The sequence below is a fragment of the Dermacentor andersoni genome, chromosome 6 (genome assembly GCF_023375885.2).
Source record: "Dermacentor andersoni chromosome 6, qqDerAnde1_hic_scaffold, whole genome shotgun sequence".
Taxonomy (NCBI): Eukaryota; Metazoa; Arthropoda; class Arachnida; order Ixodida; family Ixodidae; genus Dermacentor; species Dermacentor andersoni.
Window position 1 is genome coordinate 53143973 of NC_092819.1, and position 23820 is coordinate 53167792.

Below are 23820 nucleotides of genomic sequence, written 5' to 3' on the forward strand. Positions count from 1 at the left end.
TTAAACCCCATTCAACCAGGTTTAATGTCCTCGACATTGAGCCACAATATGTAAGGAATATCGTTTAAAGGCCGCAGGCCAGCTGACAATGGACATAAATCGGAGGGGCCGAGGGGCCAAAGAAACTAAACTGAAACATTGTTTGCCGTGAGTATTTTCTAAACAGCATGTGCCTTATATCTTAAATAAATAAATATAAAATAATCTAGACGGACATATGTTAGAACTTTGTTTTGTTTTGTCCATATTCAAACTCTTCTAGGTGGCGCCCCACAGCTCATCGAAGATTTAGGCACCACTGGCCTCCTTGAAGCCCTTGGGTTCAGCGGGAGCAGTGGTAAAGCAAACAGGTCCGCAATAGACATCAGTAAGAGGCGATTGGAGGATTGGTGGAAGAAAAGTAGGGAAACGACAAAAGACGGAGACGTACAAAAGCACAGTTCGCAATAGGGTATCAGAAAATTTGGACGTGGTAGTTCATAGTGGTTTTTTTTTTTTTTTTTCATTGGTGAACATAGGTAGGATATTAGGCAGCATAGTAGTAAGAGCTTGGTGGCGCAAGCCACCGCCCCGTTCCAAAGGGGACGCTCATAACATCCATCCATCCATCCATCCAAATGCACGCAGCGCGAATTCGAACCCACAGCGAGATTTGAGCGCGGGAAGCTGTTATGTGCCAGTATGCTGGGGTAGGCTTGACAACTCAAAATTTTCTATTTGTACTTACGAAGCAGCAGTATTTGACAGAAAAGAATAATACTTTGATGCTCTTCTCACGCCTGCAAGCGAGGGCGGCGTGATTAACAACACAGCGTAATGCGCAACGGTGAACGCCAACGAACTGCGTGCCGCCACCAACCTGGACGAAGCATTTTGGTAAGCTCGTATTTTATTTCTTGTTTGCAAAGTTTGTCGCAGGCAAACAATTTCTTTATTTCTAGAAGGATCGCATTTGACTTCGCTATCGTGAGTCTCACGCCGTGAACAACGGCTTCTGCGATATCCAGAACGTATTGATGTGCTCAGTGCGCATGCATGATGTAAGACGATAGAATAAGCAGAACTGTGTAACCTCTATATCGTACAAGGGGGAGAAGGCGCGAAGATTATATGTCAGTTGAATAAAAAGGACACATCTCGTTTGTACGTGTCCTTTTGTTTTAGTTACTGTATATTTTGGTAATGTATCGTCATATGGGTTTACCAGTCATGGCCGGACTTGGTGCTCTCGTTCTCGCGTGCAAATGTGCCAGTTGGCTGAGGTGGCACTGTGAACAGCGCCAGACAGGGCGCGATTCCCCCGGTTCTTGAGCCCCTGGCCAAAAACTTATTTCTGGTATAGGAAAAATTTTCACAGCTGTGCACTGTACCCACCGTGGTTGCTTAGGGGTTATGGTGTTGGGCTGCTAAGCACGAGGTCGTGGGATCGATTCCCGGCCACGGCGGCCGCATTTTGATGGGGGCAGAATGCAGAAACACCCGTGTACTTTGATTTAGGTGCACGTTAAAGAACCTCAGGTGGTCAAAATTATTTCGGAGTCCCCCCACTATGGCGTGCCTCATAATCAGATTGTAGTTTTGGCAAGTAAAACTCCATGATCCATTTTTTTTACCTCCGCACTATGTGTTTTGAAATGTTCTCCCTTGTTTAAGCGTGTTGGTACAAGCCTTTACCGTAGCTTTAGCTTTAAGATTTGACCATATTCTCTCAGTGCGTAATGCCTTTATATACAACAACCGCGGATAGAAGTTGCGACTGTTTGAGATCGTAGCGCCTTTCCTCTAAGTTGTAGTGATTAGATGTCATTGGAAATGTGTAAGGTTGGAAATGCTTGTTTTCATCCTTCACATTCTAGAATACAAATTTATACTAGGGTAATTAAAACTTGCAAAATGCAGTGTGAAACTTCATACTAAACTTTATTTATTCAAAGAAAATAAACAATATTTTCAATGTCCCTTTATAATAGCATCATTGTGCACTGTGGAGGTGAACTGGTTCGAAGGCACAAACTGACTGAATGGATTCTTATCTTGCTTTAGCATAACTCAGTTTGAGTATGGAAGAAAAAGTACAGGTGACAGGATGAGCACTAACTTCTAACTGGTCTTATTCCACGACCCTACTGCACATTATATGCGCCGCTCATAGCACACATGAGAAAAACAACTGAAACAACAACCTTACAAGAAGCAGACGGCTGCAGTTCACTGAAAACGTGCCGACCAACTTAGAAAGTAAAGTTCCTTGCCTGATAAAGATAAGGAGGGTGTACTCACGCACACCCTAACGTATTTGGCAATGGAATTAGCCTGATCAGTAATCTCGCGCATCAGTTGAATGTTACTGCATCCTATGATGACACATTCTTTAAAAAAACTAGTTTGCATCCACAAGTCTTGCAATGCATCGCAAGGGGCCTACTTCGTTAACTTTTATGAAGGTTGTAACTATGCTCGCCCAAGCAATCGTTGATACTGCATCAGAACGGCTAGTTGGGCCAGTTGGTTGGGATTCATACTAAGGTTTGTTACAGCGCAACCTAAGACAAGGACAACAGAAGGTACAAAACAGCGCCGTGTCGTCATTTTGTACCTTCTGTTGTCCTTGTCTTAGGTTGCGCTGTAACTAACCTTATTATGAATCATTGATACCCCTTCCCGTCTGTCTAATGTAGACGCCCTTGCACAACAAGGGAAACTTGTATACCATAGCTCAAGTGCAATTAACATGCCCGTTCATGTCTTTTTTCCAACCAGTGTGTCAAAACAGATATAAAATACTCGCAAATATGCAATGACCACTACGTCACTTCACATTTATTCTGCAATATTCTGCTATCTCAACTGCAGGTTGCCAAGAATGAAAAATTACCAGAGTGCACTACTCGAATGGTGTTCACTGTGTCTGATGAGTGTCTTGATTTACCTAATCGATGAGATGTCAGTGAAAAGCTTTGTATGATGGTTACAAATGGCCGGTAACAGCATTTAAGACAGCCTAGGATTTGTGAAGGCACGAGAACGAAAGCCCGTGAAATAAATAAAAGGTGAAAATAAACTGCCCTTACCATGACAATGCTTCTGCGCACTATTGCATCAATCTTTACAAAAACTTTGTCAAATAGGGGCACTGGGAAAGAGCAGCTGCAGTTTTTTCTCGACATGTCAGCAGTTTTTGGCGTGCAAGTACAGTCCCTACCAAATGCGAAGTAGCGCGATCTTGGTAACAGTTCGCTTTGCGAACCTTTACAAGACTGTGCCCCAGGTTTGCACATTCATAATATATGCAGTGCACTGATGACACTGTTTCTGTCTGAGACCACTTATATTACTGATGCGGAGCGCATTGTCACGTGAATTTCTAAAGAAAAATTCGCTTGTTTGTTTGTTTTTTTTGTCGGAAAAAAAAAAGACCACACATGAACTAGGTCGTTGTAACGCTGTTATCGGTCATTTCTCGGCGTATTCCACAACCTTTGCATTGGCACCATATTCGATAAGTAAGGAAATAAACATTCATTACAAGTACATATTAATTGCTTGTTCACAATGGAAAAAAAAAAAACTTGAGTAGCACAAACATAAACCTATCAACATAGTGGGTGATGTTCACGGAAAGCACTCACTAATTTTTTTCTTGGCCACAGTTAGTTGTCATATCCAGTATGTAATTTAATGGTGGTTTCCGAGAAACCTGTACAGGTCTCCTTCGTAGCTTCATGCTAAAGTAGGGTGGATGAAAATTTTTCCTGTCATGAATTTTACTTGCCTTGCAGGCTTCCACAGAACTGATCTGCCATAATCAAATAGTGCTCTGTAAAGTAAAATAAGGAACACCTTTTCTTCATATACCTGTATTTCACTCATTGACCTCTATCAAGCTACTCATGTAAATATGTATTTACTGCTCGAAAACGGGCAATTCATGCTCCAGTGTGTCAAATTTGCCACCTCCCAGAGCTGCTCCAAAACTTCTTTGACTGCTTCCATCCCTGTATGAGTGGCCCATATAATGTTTAATGAAATTATCACTGGCATCCCAGAAACTTCAACATTTAACATCTGCCTGCCAAAGTGTCTACATCTCAACATTTTGGTTAGAACTGATCACTTTATTTGCTGCAGGACTGAAGCTGTCTTGATATCTACAATACATTGGACACTACATGCAGGATTATGAATGGATACCTGAACACTGCTTGAAGGAGCAAGCTCTACAGCATCACTTATGCTCCTTTCCATGGGTTGGCAAGAGGAACCGTGGCACGCAACTCTACAGGCACCTGTGCTCTTCACTACCTTCGGAGGAGAGATGCATTGGTATGCTGTACATATATTTGACTGTGGGTTCCAGCTGCATCTCTTGCATTGTCATTCGATGTGCAGGTAGAGGAGTTACCTATTGGGCGCACATGTTGGTTAACGATACAAAAAGGAAGGTGCTTCTTTGAACACCGATGACCCTGTCCTCCACTTATTTATTTTAATTTTCTTGTAACCTTATTTTTGCTGATTATATAAAGGTCGCAGGCAATTAAGCCAAGAAAAGCGTTGGTGTAATTAGCTGTGGTTGAAATTGAAATGTAGAAAATATTGAAAGTCATGAAAGCAGACGAAAGGACCTTGTCTGTGGTGGTGACTGAACCCACAACCTTTGCAGTACACACGCGATGCACTACCAATTGTGCTAACTTGGGTACTTATGGTATTTATGCCCTGGGAGTGTTAGCCAGCGCCATTTAGAGCCATGGTGGGCAGATGTGGAACATCTTTTTTTGCACGATGGTGTCGCGTAACACCTGAACTGAAGAGAGCAGGCATGTGGCTAATAAACCCATGCATGCTACCTAAAGGCATCAAAGCTGTGAGGTTTCAAACCCTCGCATGAATGAATGAGAAGGAAAACGGGCTTCATTTTTTTAAAATCACGACCATATAAAGCCAGCAGGCAATGAAGCCAAGAAAAGCATAGGGGTAACTAGCTGTGGTTGAAACTGAAATGTTGAATTGGCTCTGCGGCCATCTATCAAATTTCACCGCAATGCATTATCATAACTCAATGGGCAGCACGTTTAAAGATTATAATTCAGAAGACTGCCAGAATTTCAACAAATGAGCAGTTAGCAAGAATGATAGTGTATGCCCTTCTAATATTCTTCGTATTTATGGCACTTATTCGTAACTTTTCCGCTGTGTTATATCAGTGTTTTAATTCGGACCAAAACTGTGCTATAATGTAGCAATGAGGTTATGGTCTAGTGGCGTAAATGTGCATGTTAATAAGAGGGCAAATCGCCTTAACGGTAACTGAGAGTTGTTTAAACTTGGGCAGCCTTCCGAAATATACTTTTTTTGAAGTTGCTGTCCATTGAGTTACACTGGTGCACCGTGTCATGCGAGCTACCGCAACGAGATGGCGCTGTGTACACGGTCATGTAAGATGCGGAACAACGCCTCTGGGAGAGCGGACCAGACCGTGTAAGCCGAGCCGGCATGTAGCCGTGCTTGTTTTGCATACACAACCTAGTAAACAGTTCCAGTTAACACTTACGTTTTGTCAATCACGTATGCTCGTCACCCGACCATGACATGGAGGCAACGGTGGGATACTCGACAACGCTGTGAGAAATGCACCACGCAAGTAGAAGTCTACATCACAGCGCACTGCGGTGAATACGACACTTTGCTACCCATGGCTTCAACTACAGTGTCCACAGCCCAGCACGCAGCTCCACTAAACTCGTTCGTCGTCAAACTGCCGGAAAAACTTGATTTTCGGCAGCCCGAGGAGTAGAAACGGTGGCTCACGAGAAGGGAGGGCTATAGAGCTATCTCCAGACTAAAGACGACGACGAGACGCAGGTGAACACACTCATTTATGCCATGGGTCGTGAAGCCAAAGACGTCCTAGCCTTGCTCAGGCTCTGTGATGCTGAGAAACTCGACTACAATACAGTAATGCAACTGTTCATAAAAAATTTCCTGACACGGATGAACATGATATACGAGTGTGCAAAGTTCAACAGCCAGAAGCAAGACGTGCATGAGACAGCTGATATGTTCATCACCGAACTCTTCAGGCTCGCTGAAGCCTCTGAGTACAGCGCCCTGAAAGAGGAACTGATCTGTGATAGACTCGTGGTCGGTCCCACAGACACGTAGGTAAGTGAGAAGCTGCAACTTAATGCTGAGCTTACTCTGGAAGCCGCTGTCAACGCTGCTCGCAACATGGCGGCAACAATCAAACAGCAGCAAAAGGACCTACGGCCACAGCTACAATCACTTGAAGCTGTAGACACCATGCACAGCTTCTCGAAGAGCAAAGGAAAGTCAAATAATTCTCGTAAAAACCAGCGTGACCAAACTGCGCTGACATGCAAGTGGTATGGCTCAACAAGACACCTATGGTTCACCATCACACACTATGTGCACGGCGAATGGCAAAACATGCAGTGCCTGCAGTAAAAAGGAACACAGCTGCCATATGCTTTTCCGCTTCCAAAAAGCAGAACAAAATGCACATACCAAGCTGTTTTGGAAGAGGTTTACTTGGACAATTAACTGACCAACAGGATCCTGGGCCATGAAAAATCAATGTGATGGTCAATGGCTTCAAGGTAGACACTGGTGCAGACGTGACTGCCATGCCAACAAGCCTCTACGACGAACAAGTCACGGGAAACCTGAAGCAAGCAAAAGAACAGCTGCTCGGACCCGGCAGGACCAAAAAAAGCAACGGTTAGACTGCTACCGTGTGCTGAAATGGCTGGTTGTGTCAAGAACAAATTTATGTAATAGACAAGCTGCATGACGCACTTTTTGACGTCCCCCCGCAATCAAATCCTTCAATGTCCAACCAAGTCTCCTAGAAGTAGCGGAGTCAAAAGGCAAGGTCAGCGACCCAGCCAACATTTTATGCCACTACCTCTACCTGGCTACAGACCTGGGCCTACCTTCTCAGGACCGATTACAATATATCGCTACTCCCTGATGCCAAGCGGTGTGCTATTATGTGCTCGGGGCGAGTACCTCTGCCCATGTTGCCGAGTGTCCAAATGTGAGTTGGAGAGAACGGAGAGCCTGGGTGTCATCATAAAGGTCGAAGAAACCACAGAGTGGCATGCACCTATGGTAGTGGCTAAAAATAAAGGAGGCGAGCTTCAAATCTGCAGTGACTTTGGAGGGTTAAAATAGAACATTCTGTGAGAATGAGTCTTAGTGCCCACCATCAATGATTGCCTGGCCAAACTCACCGGAGCTGCCTGGTTTAGCAAACTTGATGCTATAGCCGGATATTGGTTACTGGTTACCCGAGTCCCAGAGGTACAACACTTTCCTGACGCCACTTGGCCATTTTAAGTTCCTCTGATTGTCCTTCAGAATTTCCACAGCAACTGAATTTTTCCACTGGGAAATGCTAAGACTGCTAGAAGGCCTGGACGGCCAAGCATGTCTGCAAGACGACATAATAGTGTTTGGCCGCACGAAGACAGAACATGATGCACGACTGCACAAAGTACTTCAGCACCTGCAAGAAGCTGGCATCACCCTAAACGCAGGAAAGTGTGTACTACACCAGCAGTAAAAAATCGGGCCCCTTGGTTAACCCCCTTCTCGTTCATTACATAACGAGGGTCTCGAATCTGGCAACATTGGTGCCTTCAGGTACTACGTGTGGGTTTATTGACCAGTTGCCTTCACCCAAAAAGATCACATACTCGGGATGCCTGCGACAGAAAGGATGCTCTACATATCGCCAAGGTTTGTGAGTGGTGGCACTGGCTAACAATCCCAGGGTTAGTTCTAGTAGTAACATAAATACCCCAGAAAATAGATGGGAAGACGGTGCTGTGTTAGCTCGATCGGTAGAGCATCACACACGTAATGCGTAGATGTGGAATCGTTCCCCACCTGCGGGAAGTTGTTTCTTCATCCACTTTCAGTTCCGTTAATTTTCCGTGTTGTCCTTGGTGCCTTTGTTTGTTGGCGTCTTATGATTAATAAAAATCTGGCCCCTCGGTTAACCTGCTTTCTTCTCGTTCATTACATAACAAGGGTCTCGATTCCGGCAACATTGATGCCTTCAGTTGGCATGTGCGGCTTTATTGACCAGTTGCCTTCACCCAAAAAGATCACGTACTTGTGATGCCTGCAGCAGAAAGGATGTTCCACATCCACCGCGTGTGTGCCATGTTTTCTAAGAAAGCAGGAACTATTCATATAATCTCTCTGGAAGTTCATAACAGAGGGGGAGGGAGGAAAGATTGCAAAGAAGGGAACAGGGTCAAACAAATCGAGGTGTAGCAACCTGGGTAAACCGAAAGCAAAAAACATTCATACACATACTTGTGAGAAATAGAAAAAAAAAGAATAATTACACAGTCATTCTTTGATATTAAAAGAGCTTCTGATATCAGTTGTGAATTCATGTTTCTACTTCTGCCAAGAATATATTTCAAGCTGTGGATGACAAGTGCATGTGTTACAATGCTCACCTACATTGGTCTTACTTTGTTTTTATATTCTGCAAATGTTCTCTTGCCCTTTCATCAGTGCAGCGTCCAATTTGGCTTGTGTAGAGCTTACCAGAAGTAAGAGGTTATTTGGTAAACCATTCCAATGGCACAATTCATGAACGGTGTTGCATGCCTTTTGTTAAAAGCAGCTGTATTTTTACACTCAAGCGTGGGAAAAAAGCTTAGATGGCTTCTTCGGAACCAGCAGCACGAATGGGGCCCCATATTTGTCATTAACCTTCTTCAGTGAGTGCAACTGCTGTGCTCATGAGGCAGTGCCTCTGGTTGCTTCAAACTGCGCACTGTTACCTTTGCTGCTTTCCACTCCTGAAGTTTTCGCAGTAGGGATTCTGAGATTCCGATGATGAGAGTGAGGGAGGCCAGCTGTTATGAACATGCCAACGTGAGCACAAAATCTATTGCGCCTTGTGTTAATACACATTTTTAGAGCCTATTCAAGGCACATTGGGCAATTGTGGGCTTAACATGGATTTAGGCTGGTTCATACAGTAGCTAACCTTTCTTTGCTCTTAGTTGGTAACTTCAGGAAACATGCGTTAGGGTGAGCATCAAATGTTTACCTAAGATATGCAGCATATTGTCAATGGGTTAATGAAGTTGAGTCTGACGAAGTCTTGTCCGGTTAGGAAGAGTCAAGGGAAAAAACAGAACTGACACCGACCAAAGTGAAAAATTATGTAAAGACACGTGGGAGCCTTGCTTACAATGCTTTCACCATGCGTGTCTCATGTGTAAAGGTTAGTCCTTTTCCGTGCCCATTAAAGACATTTCAAATGTTATCTACCGTATTCTCATGTGTCATATTAGAGTTAGGTTGTAAAAGAATCAAGATATCGATGTGTGTAAAAACACTTAGAACCACGGCGTTGTCAAATATCTAGTGATGTAATGTCACAAAGCACAGGAGCATTGCGATTATCACATCTCAAAACCCCTACTGCAAAAGCTTAAATTCCAAATGCAATGAAATTTCACTTTGGCTATATTGGTAATAAATTAGTAGTAAATACTACTAGTAATCTTGGCAAAGCTGCGGGGCTGGTATCTAATTTTCTTTTTGATATTCTTTTAATACTGTATTAGCAGACGACACATGAACCTGGTGGTTAGTGGCTATGACGAGAGTCCACATTGCCTTCAGGTTTTTATCACTGCAGGCAGCTGCAGGTGGTCCCTTATCTCGTAGGCCACACTAAGGTGCCCTGCAATCTGAGTCATGCCTCACTGCCAGTTACTGGTAATTGTGGCATTCATTTCAGTCTCGGTATCAAGATTGCTAGAATGCTGTTTTGTATTTACACTGTTTGAATCATTTTTTTATGCAGCCCTAACTTTTGTTGTGGTTGGGCTTTAAGGGCTGTAAAACAGCAAAAGCCAGCAGTGCGCACACTTTAAAGCAGCTGAAGCAGCTGGAAGTACTGCCTCATGAGCACCAAGTGATGCACTCACTGCAGAAGGTTGCTGACAAGCATGGGCTCTGAGTTGGGCTGTTTGGTGTTGCGCTGCCAAGCCTGATGGTGGATAATCAAATTGTAGCTGTGGCAGCTGCATTTTGATAGGTGTGAAATGCAAAAATGCATGTGTGTTTTGCACTGTATGCACAGTAGAGTAACCAAGGGGGTCAAAATTATTCCAGAATCCCTCGTACTTCATGCCTCATAATCATATTGTGGTTTTGGCAAATAAAACTACAGAATTTGGTTCAATATATTAGTTGGTGCCCTTTGATGTTCCAGTTCTCTAATTTTCTTGCTTATAAAAGCTCTGTTCTTGGTATAAATGATGAATTTGTTATTACAAAAGGCTAACCTTTAATCTAACTTAACTCATTAATTTCCTTTAGTGTCCCTTTTCCATGCATTAAAAGCATGGAACACTAATACATTTGCATTAATTTTTATTTGACTCGTGCTCAACAGCTAGATGCCATAGAAGAGAACTACTAACGTGGGCTTCAAGTTGATAGGTTGCCGTATAAAAGCTTGTCTTTTCTTTTAGAGATAAAAACACCTGAGCCTAGTTTTCTGTCTATATAGACTATTGAGATAGGCAAACACCACTTGCATGATAGATCAGTGATTAGTTATGTGTTCAGTTTTTGCCCCCACCCCAAAAAAAGAAAGTGAACTTGTGGGATCGTTCTCCACCTGTGGCAAGTTGTTTTTTCATCCACTTTCATTTCGATTAATTTATCATTTCGTTATTTCATTTATTAAGCTCAAGTAATTTCCCCTATGTTGTCCTTGGTGTTTGTTGACTTCTTATGATATTACTAGTAAAAATTGGGCCCTCGGTTAACCCTCTTTCTTCTCATTTATTACATAACGAGTGTCTCGAATCAGGCAACATTGATGCCTTCAGGTAGCATGTGTGGGTTTATTGACCGGTTGCCTTCACTAAAAAAAGATCACGTTCTCGTGACGCCTGCGGCAGAAAGGATGTTCCATGTCCGCCGCCAAGGTCTGTGAGTGGTAACGCTGGCTAACACTCCCAGGGTTCTACAAGGAAACATAAATACCCAAGAAAGTGGATCGGTAAACGGCGCCGCGGTGCTCAATTGGTAGAGCATCGCATGCGAAATGCGAAGGTTGTGGGATCGTTCCCCACCTGTGGCAGGTTGTTTTTTCATCCACTTTCATTTCCATTAATTTATCGTTTCATTATTTCATTTATTAAGCTCAAGTAATTTCAACTATGTTGTCCTTGGTGTCAGTGTTTGTTGGCTTCTTATGATATGAATAATAAAAATAGGGGCCCTCGGTTAACCACCTTTCTTCCTGCAATAACATTTTTCATGGAGGATAACAAAAGCACGCTTGACTTTCTTTAAAAAAATATGCTTCATGTAGACAGTTTCTGCGTCCTTGTCTGTTTGCAACCTAAAAACATGAAAAACAGCTAGTAAAAGGCCGCAGAAAATTTTAAACGAACTGCTGATATTGCAGTAATAAAAACTCTTCACAAAGAATAGCTAATAAAAATATTTTAGAAATTTCAGTGGTTTTCTGAAAATAAAATTGGCATGGAAAAGGTTAATCTTGTATGGGGCACTAAGAACAGTAGTCAAACAAATTAGTCACCTAACGCAATCTGTGTAATGAATTGAGGATAAATGCTCTATAAACAATTACATGTTTTCGATGAGAGATGGTGATTATTTTCCGACACATGTCGATCTTTATTTGCTAATGTGGAAAACCACAATCACTTCCCTCTCGGGGCTCTGCAACTAACCTCATGTGCTGGAAGATAGGGAAACACCCACGGCTCATATGTTCAGCCATGTGGCTACTGTAGTTATTTGTGCAAGTTCTGGGTTCACCCACTCCCTCATTGAAACATTGATAATGATTAGGATTACTAATACTCGTTTCCATCCAGGAGCCAAATCAGCTTGTAGTTAATGCTAGTCCTGTTGACAGGTCTTTATCCTTGTTTCTTCCTGCTATCATACTCCTAAGAATAAATAATCTTGCATACTATTGCTGAAAGCTGGGAGAGTTGGTTACTGGCATTAGGAAACATAGTTACTACACTATAAGATGAAACACATGAAATGCACAGGATGAGCACTACACATGAACTTGTTTTTGTACATGAGTGCGATTATATGCATGCATGAAATGCTCAAACTTGCAGCAAAATTTGACTATACGTGACATATAACATACATCACTCATTCTATTTTGCATGTACCGTACATCTTTTTCAAGTAATCAATTTTTATATTCGAGATTTCAATTGAAGGTGTGCTATTGCATTTATCGGTTTGTCTGGGAAGGCCCTTATATATCAGTGTGGAATTTTAGCCTTACATTTTCTGAGTATGTTGTGCTGTTGTATTTTGCCATGTATTGACATCTTTTACAATGTCCTGCAAGTGTTTCAGGCCTTGCTGACACGCTAACCTGCGCAGAATGCTCAGCCTGTCTTTGAGGCACCTTTGAGTGCCTTTAATGCCTTCAGCAGCAAGTGTTATACCCGTCACACGAGCATGCCAAAGGTCCTTTGAAGTTAAGGAGCATTGAGCTTTCAAAGACATTAGTTCAACGGATATATGTCGGTGCTACATGGTCTCCAGGTAGTCTCCGTTGAAGCTTTTAACAGAGACCGCAATGTATCCTTAGCGCTACCATCACCTTGAAAGTAATAAAAAAAATATAGCCCAATGCGTCTTATAATAAATTTGTCACATTTTTTTCAGCAACATTTATTTTTCCTAATACATAGAAACATCAAAACAAAATGCACACGTAGTAAAGGCATTACTTTATCACAAACAGATGTATTTATTGTAATGATGGCCACCATGTGTACCGCTTCGTACACCGCACATTGGCGTCGATTATTCATTGTTGCCTTTGCTTCAGCTGCTTTGTTTCGTTCGTTGTGGCTAGGTAGCGGTAGGTACACGTAAACGCTGTAAAAACTAAAAAACAAAAGTGACAAGGAAAGATGTGCAGAAAAAAGCCAAGGAGACTGGGATGCCTAGCAGCCACTAACCAAAGAACCAAATCGCACATGGCAACCGTGTTGTGTCGAGGTTGCTGCTGACGACAGGCCGTACCGGTGTTGCTGTATCGGCGCTTTCATGATGGAGATTGCGGGTGTCCCGAAAGTGTTTAGTACTTTAGTAACAGTATTCAGTACTTATAAGCTTGTTCTGAAGAGGTAAAAATTGAACTTCCATATCTTTAGATTATTTTTTCTACTGTCAGACGCCCTCTAGGCTTGGGAGTATTCCCTTGAGGTTTCAAAGGACGAACGCGCACTCCTTTGACTCAAAGCCACCTTCCAGTAGGGCTCCTTTGCTGTGCCTGTGTGACAGTGCACATTCTCCCTTGAAGTAAAGAATCTTTGGTTCAAAGGACTTTGAAAGTGCCCGTGTGACTGGGGTATTATGTAGGATAGACCAGGATTTGTGGTAATGGCAGGCTGCAGGAGCATTGTGCACAGATGTAGGTGGTAACAGCATCTGGATATCTCACAAAACATTGCAAAACATGCCAAACTGTGACTGTACACATGCAGTTTGCAAATATAAGGCAGGGAAGTGCAGATTTGTATACTAGGCCTTTTCCATCCAAGAAACCAATAACTGCATTAACAAACCTTCTACAGGGGTCTTGAATAAAGAAGTTGGTTACTTGAACAATATGATGTATGACATGGGTGCATCATGAATCACATAGTTTATATGTCGTGTATTGTGAAATTTCCTGCGAATGTGTCGTTTTTATGTATGTAATCATTGTTTAGTGAGGTTGCTTGATGTCCAGCACCCATTCTCTGCATATCATGTTGGTATTTTGTTTTGTCTTAGAACTGTAATTATGTTTCATAAAACCTTACATTGCTAAAATTAGACTTTGGGGCAGTTTGGTCTTTTCATCCACATTCTTGTTTTTGTCATTTCCCTTACCATGCAAGCATTTTTCTGGAGCACTTGCAGTATTTTGTCTACTCTTGCGTTTACAAGCCAGATGTCTGTCTGTGAACAGCTCAAACCACTTGTAGCATGCAAATCTGATGCATCCTCAATAGAACTCCATAGTGAATGTATTGCTAAAAATATTTTTCAGGGGATGAAGCACTTCTATAACTACAGAGTTTTGCAGCAATAAAGAAGCAGAATGCTTGCATCTGTGTAATCTATATATAATATTTTCTTTGTATCATCTTTTATCTGACTGTCTGTCAGCATGGTAACATTGCATATTATCTTCTTAACATTCATGAGTTCCAAATAGCTACTATAATCTTTTTGTCCTCACATTTTCTGCAATATCCTTCACCGGAAGGACAACTAGCAGTTCACTTGATTTACCACTTACAGGCAACAAATTAATCATAATAGTAGTGTCATGCCTATTGCTTAAAAGCTCCTAAACGATTTTGCACATCTGAAAGTTCCTTGAATTCATGCAAGCAGGTGCTGCTTATATGATGGCTGAATGCTCATGTGATTGGTTTTTAGGCCAATGTGAAAGAAAAACGCCAGTACCTATGTGTTGCTTTATGATGTTGACCTGTATTTATTATTACGTTGGTGAACTGTGTGTGCACTCTGAAGATATGCACATTACTGCTGGTGTTTTGTATAATCTGTGTATAATACAACAACATATATTATCAAGAACACATTCATTTTATTAGTTTTTGTAATGTGTTGTCATGATTTCCTTTCATTGTCAGTGCTGCAAGGCGTCCTAATACCTAATTAAAGAGCTTCTGCAGACATAAAGAGTTGATTCAAAATTTCAGAAGCTTTTAATCACTGCAGCTATAGGTTTTTTTAATATAAGCTTTCTTCACTACAAAATGGGGGTTCCTAAATTGGTTATTTGCGCCTATAAACCACCCGAGCTGGATGAAAATACTTTTCAGAAATTGCTCGAAGGTCTATTATACTTAAGTCAGAATAAGAAGATACTCTTTGCAGATAAAAAACATTAATGGTCTATCTCACATAATGAAACATTCTGGAAGGCCTTGTGGTCATTCGTAGAAACACTTGTTTGTAGCTTTGTCAGTGCCGTGATGTTTCAACCTTAACCTACAAGATAACGATACTCACACCATGTGAAATTTTCGCGAAGTAGTCTGTTTGTGCATTCTGCGACTTAAAAGAGGTCTGGACACTGACCAAAATGGTTTAAAGTACTTATTTGAATTTTTGAAGTTATTTGAATTTATATGAATTTGAAAATGTAAAAAACTATTTTAAACATTTTGGTCGGTGTCTAGACCTCTTCCTTTTAGTATGCATCATCCCGACCAGACGGGCTTTCGTCATACTCTCCACTTCATCCAGTCTGCAACTGTACAATGGGCTGTAATTTTTCCTAAAATCTGAGGTGGCCAAGATGCACTTGGAGTGGTAGCATTGAATGGCCCAGCACTGTTGAATAATTGGTGATGCTATGTTTAAATATTCATGTGGTGTCTGTTTGCAATACAATAGTACATAATCTATTTTGTTCTGTTTTCCAGAATGCTCCCTATCATGCACTGCCATCTCAACAGTACCATGGCTTTTTGTGTGGATTCCTTCCCTTTTGAGGGCCACCACTGTTTGCACAGCATCACAGCCTGCCTGCCTTGATCTTGCGGAAGAAGAAAATACAAAATGCCTATTTTTTTAAATGCATGCATGGCTTCATGCAACACCACCTGTCGTTGAGGTGTTAAGGCTTTTTGCAGAGAAAATGTAATGACGCCTTATGTGTGCCCTGGTGGCAAAGTGTTTGCCTCTTTGCCTGTGTAAAAATTTCACACTTATGGATACTGTTAAAGGTTCCTGTATCATATTTTCTTTCACATCCTAAGAAATTTTTGTTTCATTATAAAACTAAAAATTATAGTTGAATTGCTGCTTTGTGTGATATGCAATATTCAGCTGAAGGTGATCAGCAGAGGTCGAACAAGTGTTATGTCAGGTGGAGAAATTTTTTTGAGAAGTGGACTTCTTCGTTAGGGTAACAACCGTTTTCTTTGGCAGTATTTATATAGTTCACTTTTCTCCACTCCATGGATATCCAGCAAAATGAGTGAGTGCATAGAGAAGGTAAGGTAAGTTTAAATGCTCACCATGGGGGTTTAGTTGGGGTAGCAAGGTGTGTAGAAGTATGGGAGTTTGGCAGGTTGCTGGCACCAATTTCTATGAGTGATCTTGTTGTTTGTGTCTATGTCAGTTATATAATGCGAGGCGTCTTCTGACGCCAGAAATTTTGAAAAAAAAAACTCCTTATATTTGTGGAAATTCAGTATGTGCCCCTGGGGCTACTACGAGCACTTGGGGCCACTGGGCAGATGCAGCTCTCCAATGAACTTTTTTGACACAAACTTGTGTATGTACGCTGGGTGTGTGCCACTGCATATGTGCCACTCTTTAATGAACCTCTTTGATGCTGACTTAGGTCATGGGCATCACAACACAAACCTATGTAGCGACATCTGTGTATGCAAGTAAGTGTGAGCTGGAATTGTCTGCTTGGATTTTCTTTCCCTGATGACGACTAGTCCCCTTGTTGAATTAACTTCAGCCTGAGATATCACCTGTTTGTCTACTGTTATCACATTATGCCCATTTTGCTGTGAACTTGTCATGTTCTGTAGCTGGCAAGCTTGAATTTCAGGTGCCGCACGCTAAGGAAATTGATTCAGAGTGGGTGGTACCACTTCTGCTTTTTCTTTGCAGCTGTGTGTTACATGAGAGAATAAGTTGTACGTAGATGTCTATTAGAAATAGCATAGGTATTCAAAGGTACTTTCATTATGTTCTAGGTCATTGGTGCTGTCTGGCCTCCTTTGCATCATTTTTGTAGCATGCTTTTTACATGCAAAAACAAATGTGGCCTGTTCTAATGCATGCAAGGACTGCCCAATAGCTCATGATGTTTTGAGCCGCTGAATTTCAGTCTTGGCTGCACTTGTGGATTTTCAACTGTACTGAAGCTTGCAATATGCTTGAATTTCCTGTCAAACTGGTTTGCTTGTTTGTATCCAATTTATTGAATTATTTCACTTTCATTATGCTAATAGTCATTGATTGTACTATCATGCTGGCACATTTGATTCTGGAACTGCAATAAATTTCCAGACATTTTATTGCTTTGTCATGGTTTTTGCACTCGTCAGACACAATCTACTAAACACACACACAAAAAGAACTCCCTTCAACCTCGTAAAATTCCCAAAAAGTGCATAATAAACTCCCAGACCTACCTGTAAAAGCCCTAATAAGGAGCTAAAATGCACTCCCAAAACATCTGTTTAAAACTCCCTTAGTAAAACAGCTCCCTAAAGCTGTAAAAATTCACTCCCAAGCATTCTCGTATATGTTCCCATAAAAAGCAAAAATCGAACTCTCAAAACTATCCATAAGTGCTCCCTTAAGCAGAGCTCCCAAAATATGGGAACGGTTGCTCCCAGGTTTACACCTAAGCACTCCTACAAGGAGGTAAAATAATTTCCCAAAGGTATCCTTCAAAACGCCCTTAAGAAGCCAAACGTTTCCGAAAATATGTACGTAAGAACTCCCATCGCTTCTCCTATAAATTCCCATAAGAAGCAAAATAAAATACCCATGTCAACTTGTAAAAGCTCCCAAAGCTCCTCATAAGAACTTCCATAGTTCTGGTGTTCAAAAGAGGAATGAAAAACTCCCAACGTTCCCCATATAGACTCCTGCAACCACTCGGGGGTTGGTGTTCAAAGGAGAATTAAAAACCTCCCATAATTCTCCATATAGACTCCTGCAACCACTCAGGGGTTGGTGTTCAAAGGAGAATTAAAAAACTCCCATAATTCCCCTTAACACCACCAAACACAAGGGTGTGAAAAAAAACTCCGTTCGAATGGAGGATATTGTCCTCCCTTAAGGGCTGAAGTTATGCAACGAGGCCAAAACTCCCTAAAAGGGTCAAACCTGTTTACAGTGTAGCAGCTTCGTCAGCGAGGTCGTTGCCGGAGATACCGCAGTGGCCAGGCAGCCACTGAAACACGACGTCGTGTCCTTTCGCTATCATACGATGGTGCATTTCTCGTATCTCCGACACTAGTTGTTCACACGACCCGCGACGAAGAGATGACAGAAGACATTGTAAGGCCGCCTTCGAATCGCAGAATATTGCCCACCGATTAGCGGGTTGGTTGTTAATGTAATCAACGGCACCTCGGAGGGCAACAAGCTCCGATGCGGTCGATGTTGTCATATGAGAAATCTTGTATCGGACGCTAATTGATCGTGATGGTATAACCACTGCGCCGGTGGAGCTGGTCTGAGTGGAAGAGCCATCCGTATATATGTGGACTCGGTCAAAGTAGAAAGTGTTCAAACAATCCAGAGCTGCTTGCTTCAGGGCCAAGGTAGGCAGGTCGGTCTTCTTCCTTATCCCTGGAACCGTGAGACGCACTTGAGGTTGTTCTAAACACCACAAAGCTGAGGTTGAACGTGCTGAGGGTGTGAAGCCCGATGGTAGACAGGCACGATGGATGCTGACCTCGTTGGAGAAGGACGCCTGTGGTCATCGTTCTGGCAGGCAGGCAAGAGAGCTTGATTGCATGCGTGAAACATGACGAACATGGGCCCTAAGCGTGTCGATGCTAATGTAAGTCGCGATCGGATGGTCTCGAGCCATTATAATGGTTCCTGCTGTTGAGGCGCTCCGCGGAAGTCCTAGGCAAACACGTAGTGCCTGTGCTTGCACGCTCTGTAGTTCTCGAAGATTTGACTTGCATGTTTTAGCAAGCACGGGAGAACTGTAACGTAGCAATCCGATGAAAAGTGCTCGATATAACTGTAGCATGGAGCCCACTGAGGATCCCCATGTTTTCCCGGCGATAAACTTGAAGACATGAACAATAGATGTGAGCTTCTTCTTCAAGTGGGCAACATGAGGGCTCCAAGAGAGGTCCCGGTCCACAATGACACCCAAAAACCGATGATTTTTCTTGTAGGAGATAGGCTGGCCATTAATGCACACTGGATAATGAGACATTGGTTTTCGTGTGAAAGCGACTAACGCACATTTTTCTGTAGAGATGGTAAGGCCTTGTGTGTGAAGATAGTGACATGCCTGTGTTGCTGCTTTCTGTAGCCTTGCGCGAACCTGCAGACGAGTGACCGCTGATGACCAGATGCAGATGTCGTCGGCGTAGATTGAGACACTCACTGTTTCCGGTAGGGATTCGGCCAGCCCAAGAAGCGCGAGGTTGAAAAGAATAGGGCTTAGAACCCCACCTTGGGGAACTCCTCGGCATGTGTAGTGGTCGGTAGTGGGACCATCTTCCGTACGTACGAACATGGACCTTTGTGTCAAGTAGTTTCTGATCCATCGATATACTCGCCCTCCTAGTTCAATTGTCAAAAGTGCGTCTAGAATGGGTTGATGGGAAACGTTGTCGTAAGCGCCTTTCACGTCCAGAAAGAGCGCTGCTGATAATCGTTTCCAAGATTTTTGCTGTTCTACAGATGACACTAAATCGATGACGCTGTCAATCGATGAACGGCCTCGTCGAAATCCCGCCATAGAATCAGGGTAACTCTTGTGGTGTTCTAGGTACCATTCGAGACGCATGAGGATCATGCGTTCCATGAGTTTCCCGACGCAGCTTGCAAGTGCTATAGGCCGATACGATGCCAGTTCGAGCGGCGACTTTCCTGCTTTTAGTAGCGGTACCAGGCGACTGCGTTTCCACTCCTGTGGGACGACACCATCTTGCCATGAACTATTAAAAAGGCTGAGGAGTTCTCTTCGTGCTTCTCGGCCTAGGTGGCGCAAAGCAGTATATGTTATGCCATCGGGCCCTGGTGAAGACGAACACCTACAGAGCGCCATAGCAGCTTCTAATTCTTCCATAGAGAATGGAGCCTCCATGCTGGTATCTCGTGGACCGGGGATGTCGCTTAAAGCCATGTCAGGGACTAAAACTGTGCCGCCGGCGATTTGCGCGCAAAATTCCTCTGCAACGTCTATCTCGCGGCGGTTTTGATAGAGAGCGAGGGCGTTAAAAGGGTGTCGTTGCTGGGGTCTTGAGCAAAGACCCCGTAGGGTACGCCACACACGGGACAATGGCTTGCGGGGGTCCAGTGACTCGCAAAAGCATTTCCATCTTTGATCCGCTAGCTTATCCATTCGGCGTCTTATCTTCTTTTGCATGCGCCGAGCTTCTCTGAGGTCAAGAATTGACTTTGTGCGCCTGTACCTCCTTTCAGCACGGCGGCGTATTGTACGAAGCCTTTCCAATTCAATGTCATTCTCTGTACGCTTTTTCGAATGTGTGAAGCAACGCGTGCAATCTTGCATTGCGTCTGCAATTATGTCTTCTAATCTGCGTGCGATATGTTTCTTGCAGGTGTCTTCTACTCGATCTTGAAAGACTGTCCAATCGATTTGACGAGATACATCCGGTAATGCGGCGTCTAGACCATTGATTCTCACATAGGTCGGAATATGATCACTTCCATGGGTTTCAATATCAGTGAACCACTGCACGCTCGAAGTCAGGCAACGTGACACCAAAGTCAAGTCAAGGCAGCTACTGTACGTTGTTCCTCGCAAAAATGTCGGACTTCCGTCATTTAGAAGACACAGGTTGTGGCCTGATGCAAAGGATATTAGTGACCTGCCCCTCGAATTTATCCTGGAGCTTCCCCATATATGGTGGTGAGCGTTGAAGTCCCCTGTTATTATCCAAGGACCGGGAGTAGTAGCCATAATATCTTCTAGTCTTTTGCTGTCAAACTGACTTGTTGGGGATAGGTAGACGCCAATAATAGTAAAAGACAGCCTCTTCTTTTTCACACTAACACAGACGTATTGGTTACCGTCGTGTGGCGCTACGGGTTGCGAAAAATACGTTAGGTCCTTGCGAATATAAACCAGAACCTTACTACTACGGGCACACGTTGTTGAAACAAAAGGTTCATATCCTGATAGTCTTATGGAGGCTGATAAGTTCGGTTCACAGATCACCAGTATAGGAAAGTGGTAGTCAAACACGAACTGTCGAAAATCCGAAATACGTGACCTTAGGCCTCTCGCATTCCATTGGAATATGGAGGCACTTCTCACATCATCCCGGAACGATCGCTGTTGCTGTCGATGAGCCATGGTTCTGCTGTAGAAGTTCTCAAGCACTGGACTTCTGAAGGCTCGCTAGAACCGGATTGATGGCATTCAGCACTTGCAACGCACTTCGAGCACAAGATTGCGGTATTGCCGTACGGGCTGATACCGAAACACTGCACGGCTAAACCTCTCTAGTGTTTTCTACAAAGGAACTAAAGAGACAGGCGAACGCCTGAGTGTGTAGTCTCACAGTGTTACCGTGAGACGTGCATGTGACGAACTTCGTGTAATTAATTACTCGTAATCGATTACCTTATTGGTGTTTTGTAATTTTACGATCACTTCATTTACACGATAACGATAACATTAATTCAATTACTTTTGTTTCTTCAGTAATCAATTACAATAAACCAGTTAGCTTATTGATGAGACAAGCTGCAACAAACCACGCAGCTTTGAGTACCTGAATTTGGCGAAAACTATGCCGTTTAGAACGGCCGAGATCATGCCACACGCAGCAGCATGCAGCCTTTGCGCATGCGCATGTTCGGACAGGCAAACACAGGAGCTCAGTAATGGTTTTCTCATCTTCACGCTACACCAGAGCTTGGCCGATGAAATGAACAGGTGCAGTTATGTCTCGATGGCGAAGGCCACTTAATTGTGGCGTTAGTGCCAGGAAGTCACATATGGATGATTTTCTCAGCTTTTTACTGGCCGAACCAGGGGCGTCTTCTCCAGGGCCCAGTAACAATGAAGCTCTGCGTTTTGTAAAGAATCTACGGGTGCTGAATAGCCAAAGTATTGCGCGCAAGACTCGTATATACGTTACGACAACGTCTTACCCACAGCGAGCACAACAAACAAACTGTATAACCTCCTTCTCGTTTTCCTACAGATCCTAGAGCAAGTTTTCAGTTTTGCTGTTGATGTCTTCACAACTAAAGCGAGGGACGATGACCAACCCATTTTTTTAACACGATTGTTAGTGCAGATAAGCAATGTTTGAAGGGCTGCAGAGGACGCACTGAAGGGGCCAGACCAACTCGTTCTCTTTGCTGCATCTGCGGAATCTTTAGTAAGAGTTTGGGGGAAAGTAACGTATAAGTATTCAATTACTATTTAGTAATTCATCATTTACTTTTGTGGAGCAGTAATTTAACTACATTTCGGAATTGGACAATTGTAATCGTGATCAGTTACTTTTTTTTTCTGTACCGTACATTTCTCTTATCTTTACAATCATTTACGATGACGACCACAGCAGCGACCAATAACACCCAATAATCCTCATCACTACAGCAACGACGACGACAAAGCAGATAGATATAACTGGATCCCCTCAGTTGGTGTGCGCCACAGTTCTTGAGGCATCATCTTCTTCTTCCCCTTCTTCTTCTTCAGCAGCAGCAGCAGCAACAGCATCATCAACAACAACAACGACAACCACGACAACAACATCATCATCATCATGATCATCATCACAACCCCGCCTCGTTCCCGTTACAGACCCGTTCGGTCGCTGTCGGCCTTCTCGTATTACTCATCGCAAACACCGGCGCCCATTCGACTGCATTCCCACCCTCTGCGTATTCCGGAATTTTTCCTGCGTTCCTTTGACAACGCCGGCGCCATAAGAAAAGGCGGAGGCGCGAAGCGCCCTACATATACACGCCTGTCACAATGCGTCGTGACGAACGTTCGCGACGGCCCGTGGTGGGAGCGGTTCTCGCCTCCCATCGGACTCGCCCGCGCTGCGAAGATTTCATCAAAGTTTCCCCTCGGGCGCGACCTCACACGAGGGGAAAGTGGTTTTGAATCGCGTCTATAGCTCTGCGCATACACATGCTGGGTGCTGCGTTATGTCTGAGACGCCCATGCACCGCGTGTGTACGGTATCTCCCGTTCGTTTACACGTTCGTTTTTTTTTTATGCCTCGTATATATGGTGTCTTCCAGGCGCCCCATCGTCTATAGATGAAAGGGGCTTCCTGAAAGTTGTTTACGCAATGGCGTTTCGGTTGCGGCGATCGCATCTGCGTGAAGAGGAGCGATATGCCGTCTTGAAGGAGATACTAAAGGGAACGATTAGGTGAGGCTGCATACTTGTAAGCTGTACATCTGCTACAGCAAAGCGGCTACAAAGCATCTGCTACAAAGCATCTGCATCATCGCTAGAAAAGGCTTCGGCAAGCCGGAAAAAAATTGGCTGGGGCTTAGCCTGGATATCTCGAAGCGAAAAGGTTCGGTGATGCTTATATGGTTTAGCTTATGGTTATGCTTTATGATTTAGCCTATGATTATGCTTACGGTTTAGCTTATGCTTATGCTTTATGATTTAGCCTATGGTTATGCTTACGGTTTCACTCATGGATATGCTTTGGTTAGCTTATGGTTATGCTATACGTGTGCCTTGTGTAGTTATGCAAATTGCTTATCAATGATATATACCATAAGTTATGCAGGATTATTAAACTTCTTTATTCATCATTGTTGGGCACATTGTCTTGCGATTTCCGTACAGCCATAAACACAGATCTCTGTATCGGTAGTATCACTCTCTTCTCCGTCCATGTTGAATGCGCACGCCTATTCTCTGGCTAGCGGTTATATAGTCGGCCTCCGCGATAAACACGCGCTTGCGGCGAACGTCAAACGATGACGCATAGCGCGCGACAGTGGCCACCTGCGCTGACTCCGAACACG

General features: G+C 43.3%; 1 long non-coding RNA gene across 1 annotated transcript; it reads left to right on the forward strand.

Moving 5' to 3' along the window:
- The first annotated feature begins 3753 nt into the window (after positions 1 to 3753).
- Positions 3754 to 17150, forward strand: LOC140218741 (uncharacterized). Its single transcript, XR_011894914.1, has 2 exons — positions 3754 to 4323; positions 15534 to 17150. It is a non-coding gene; the product is annotated as an uncharacterized lncRNA (long non-coding RNA).
- The last annotated feature ends 6670 nt before the right edge of the window (positions 17151 to 23820 follow it).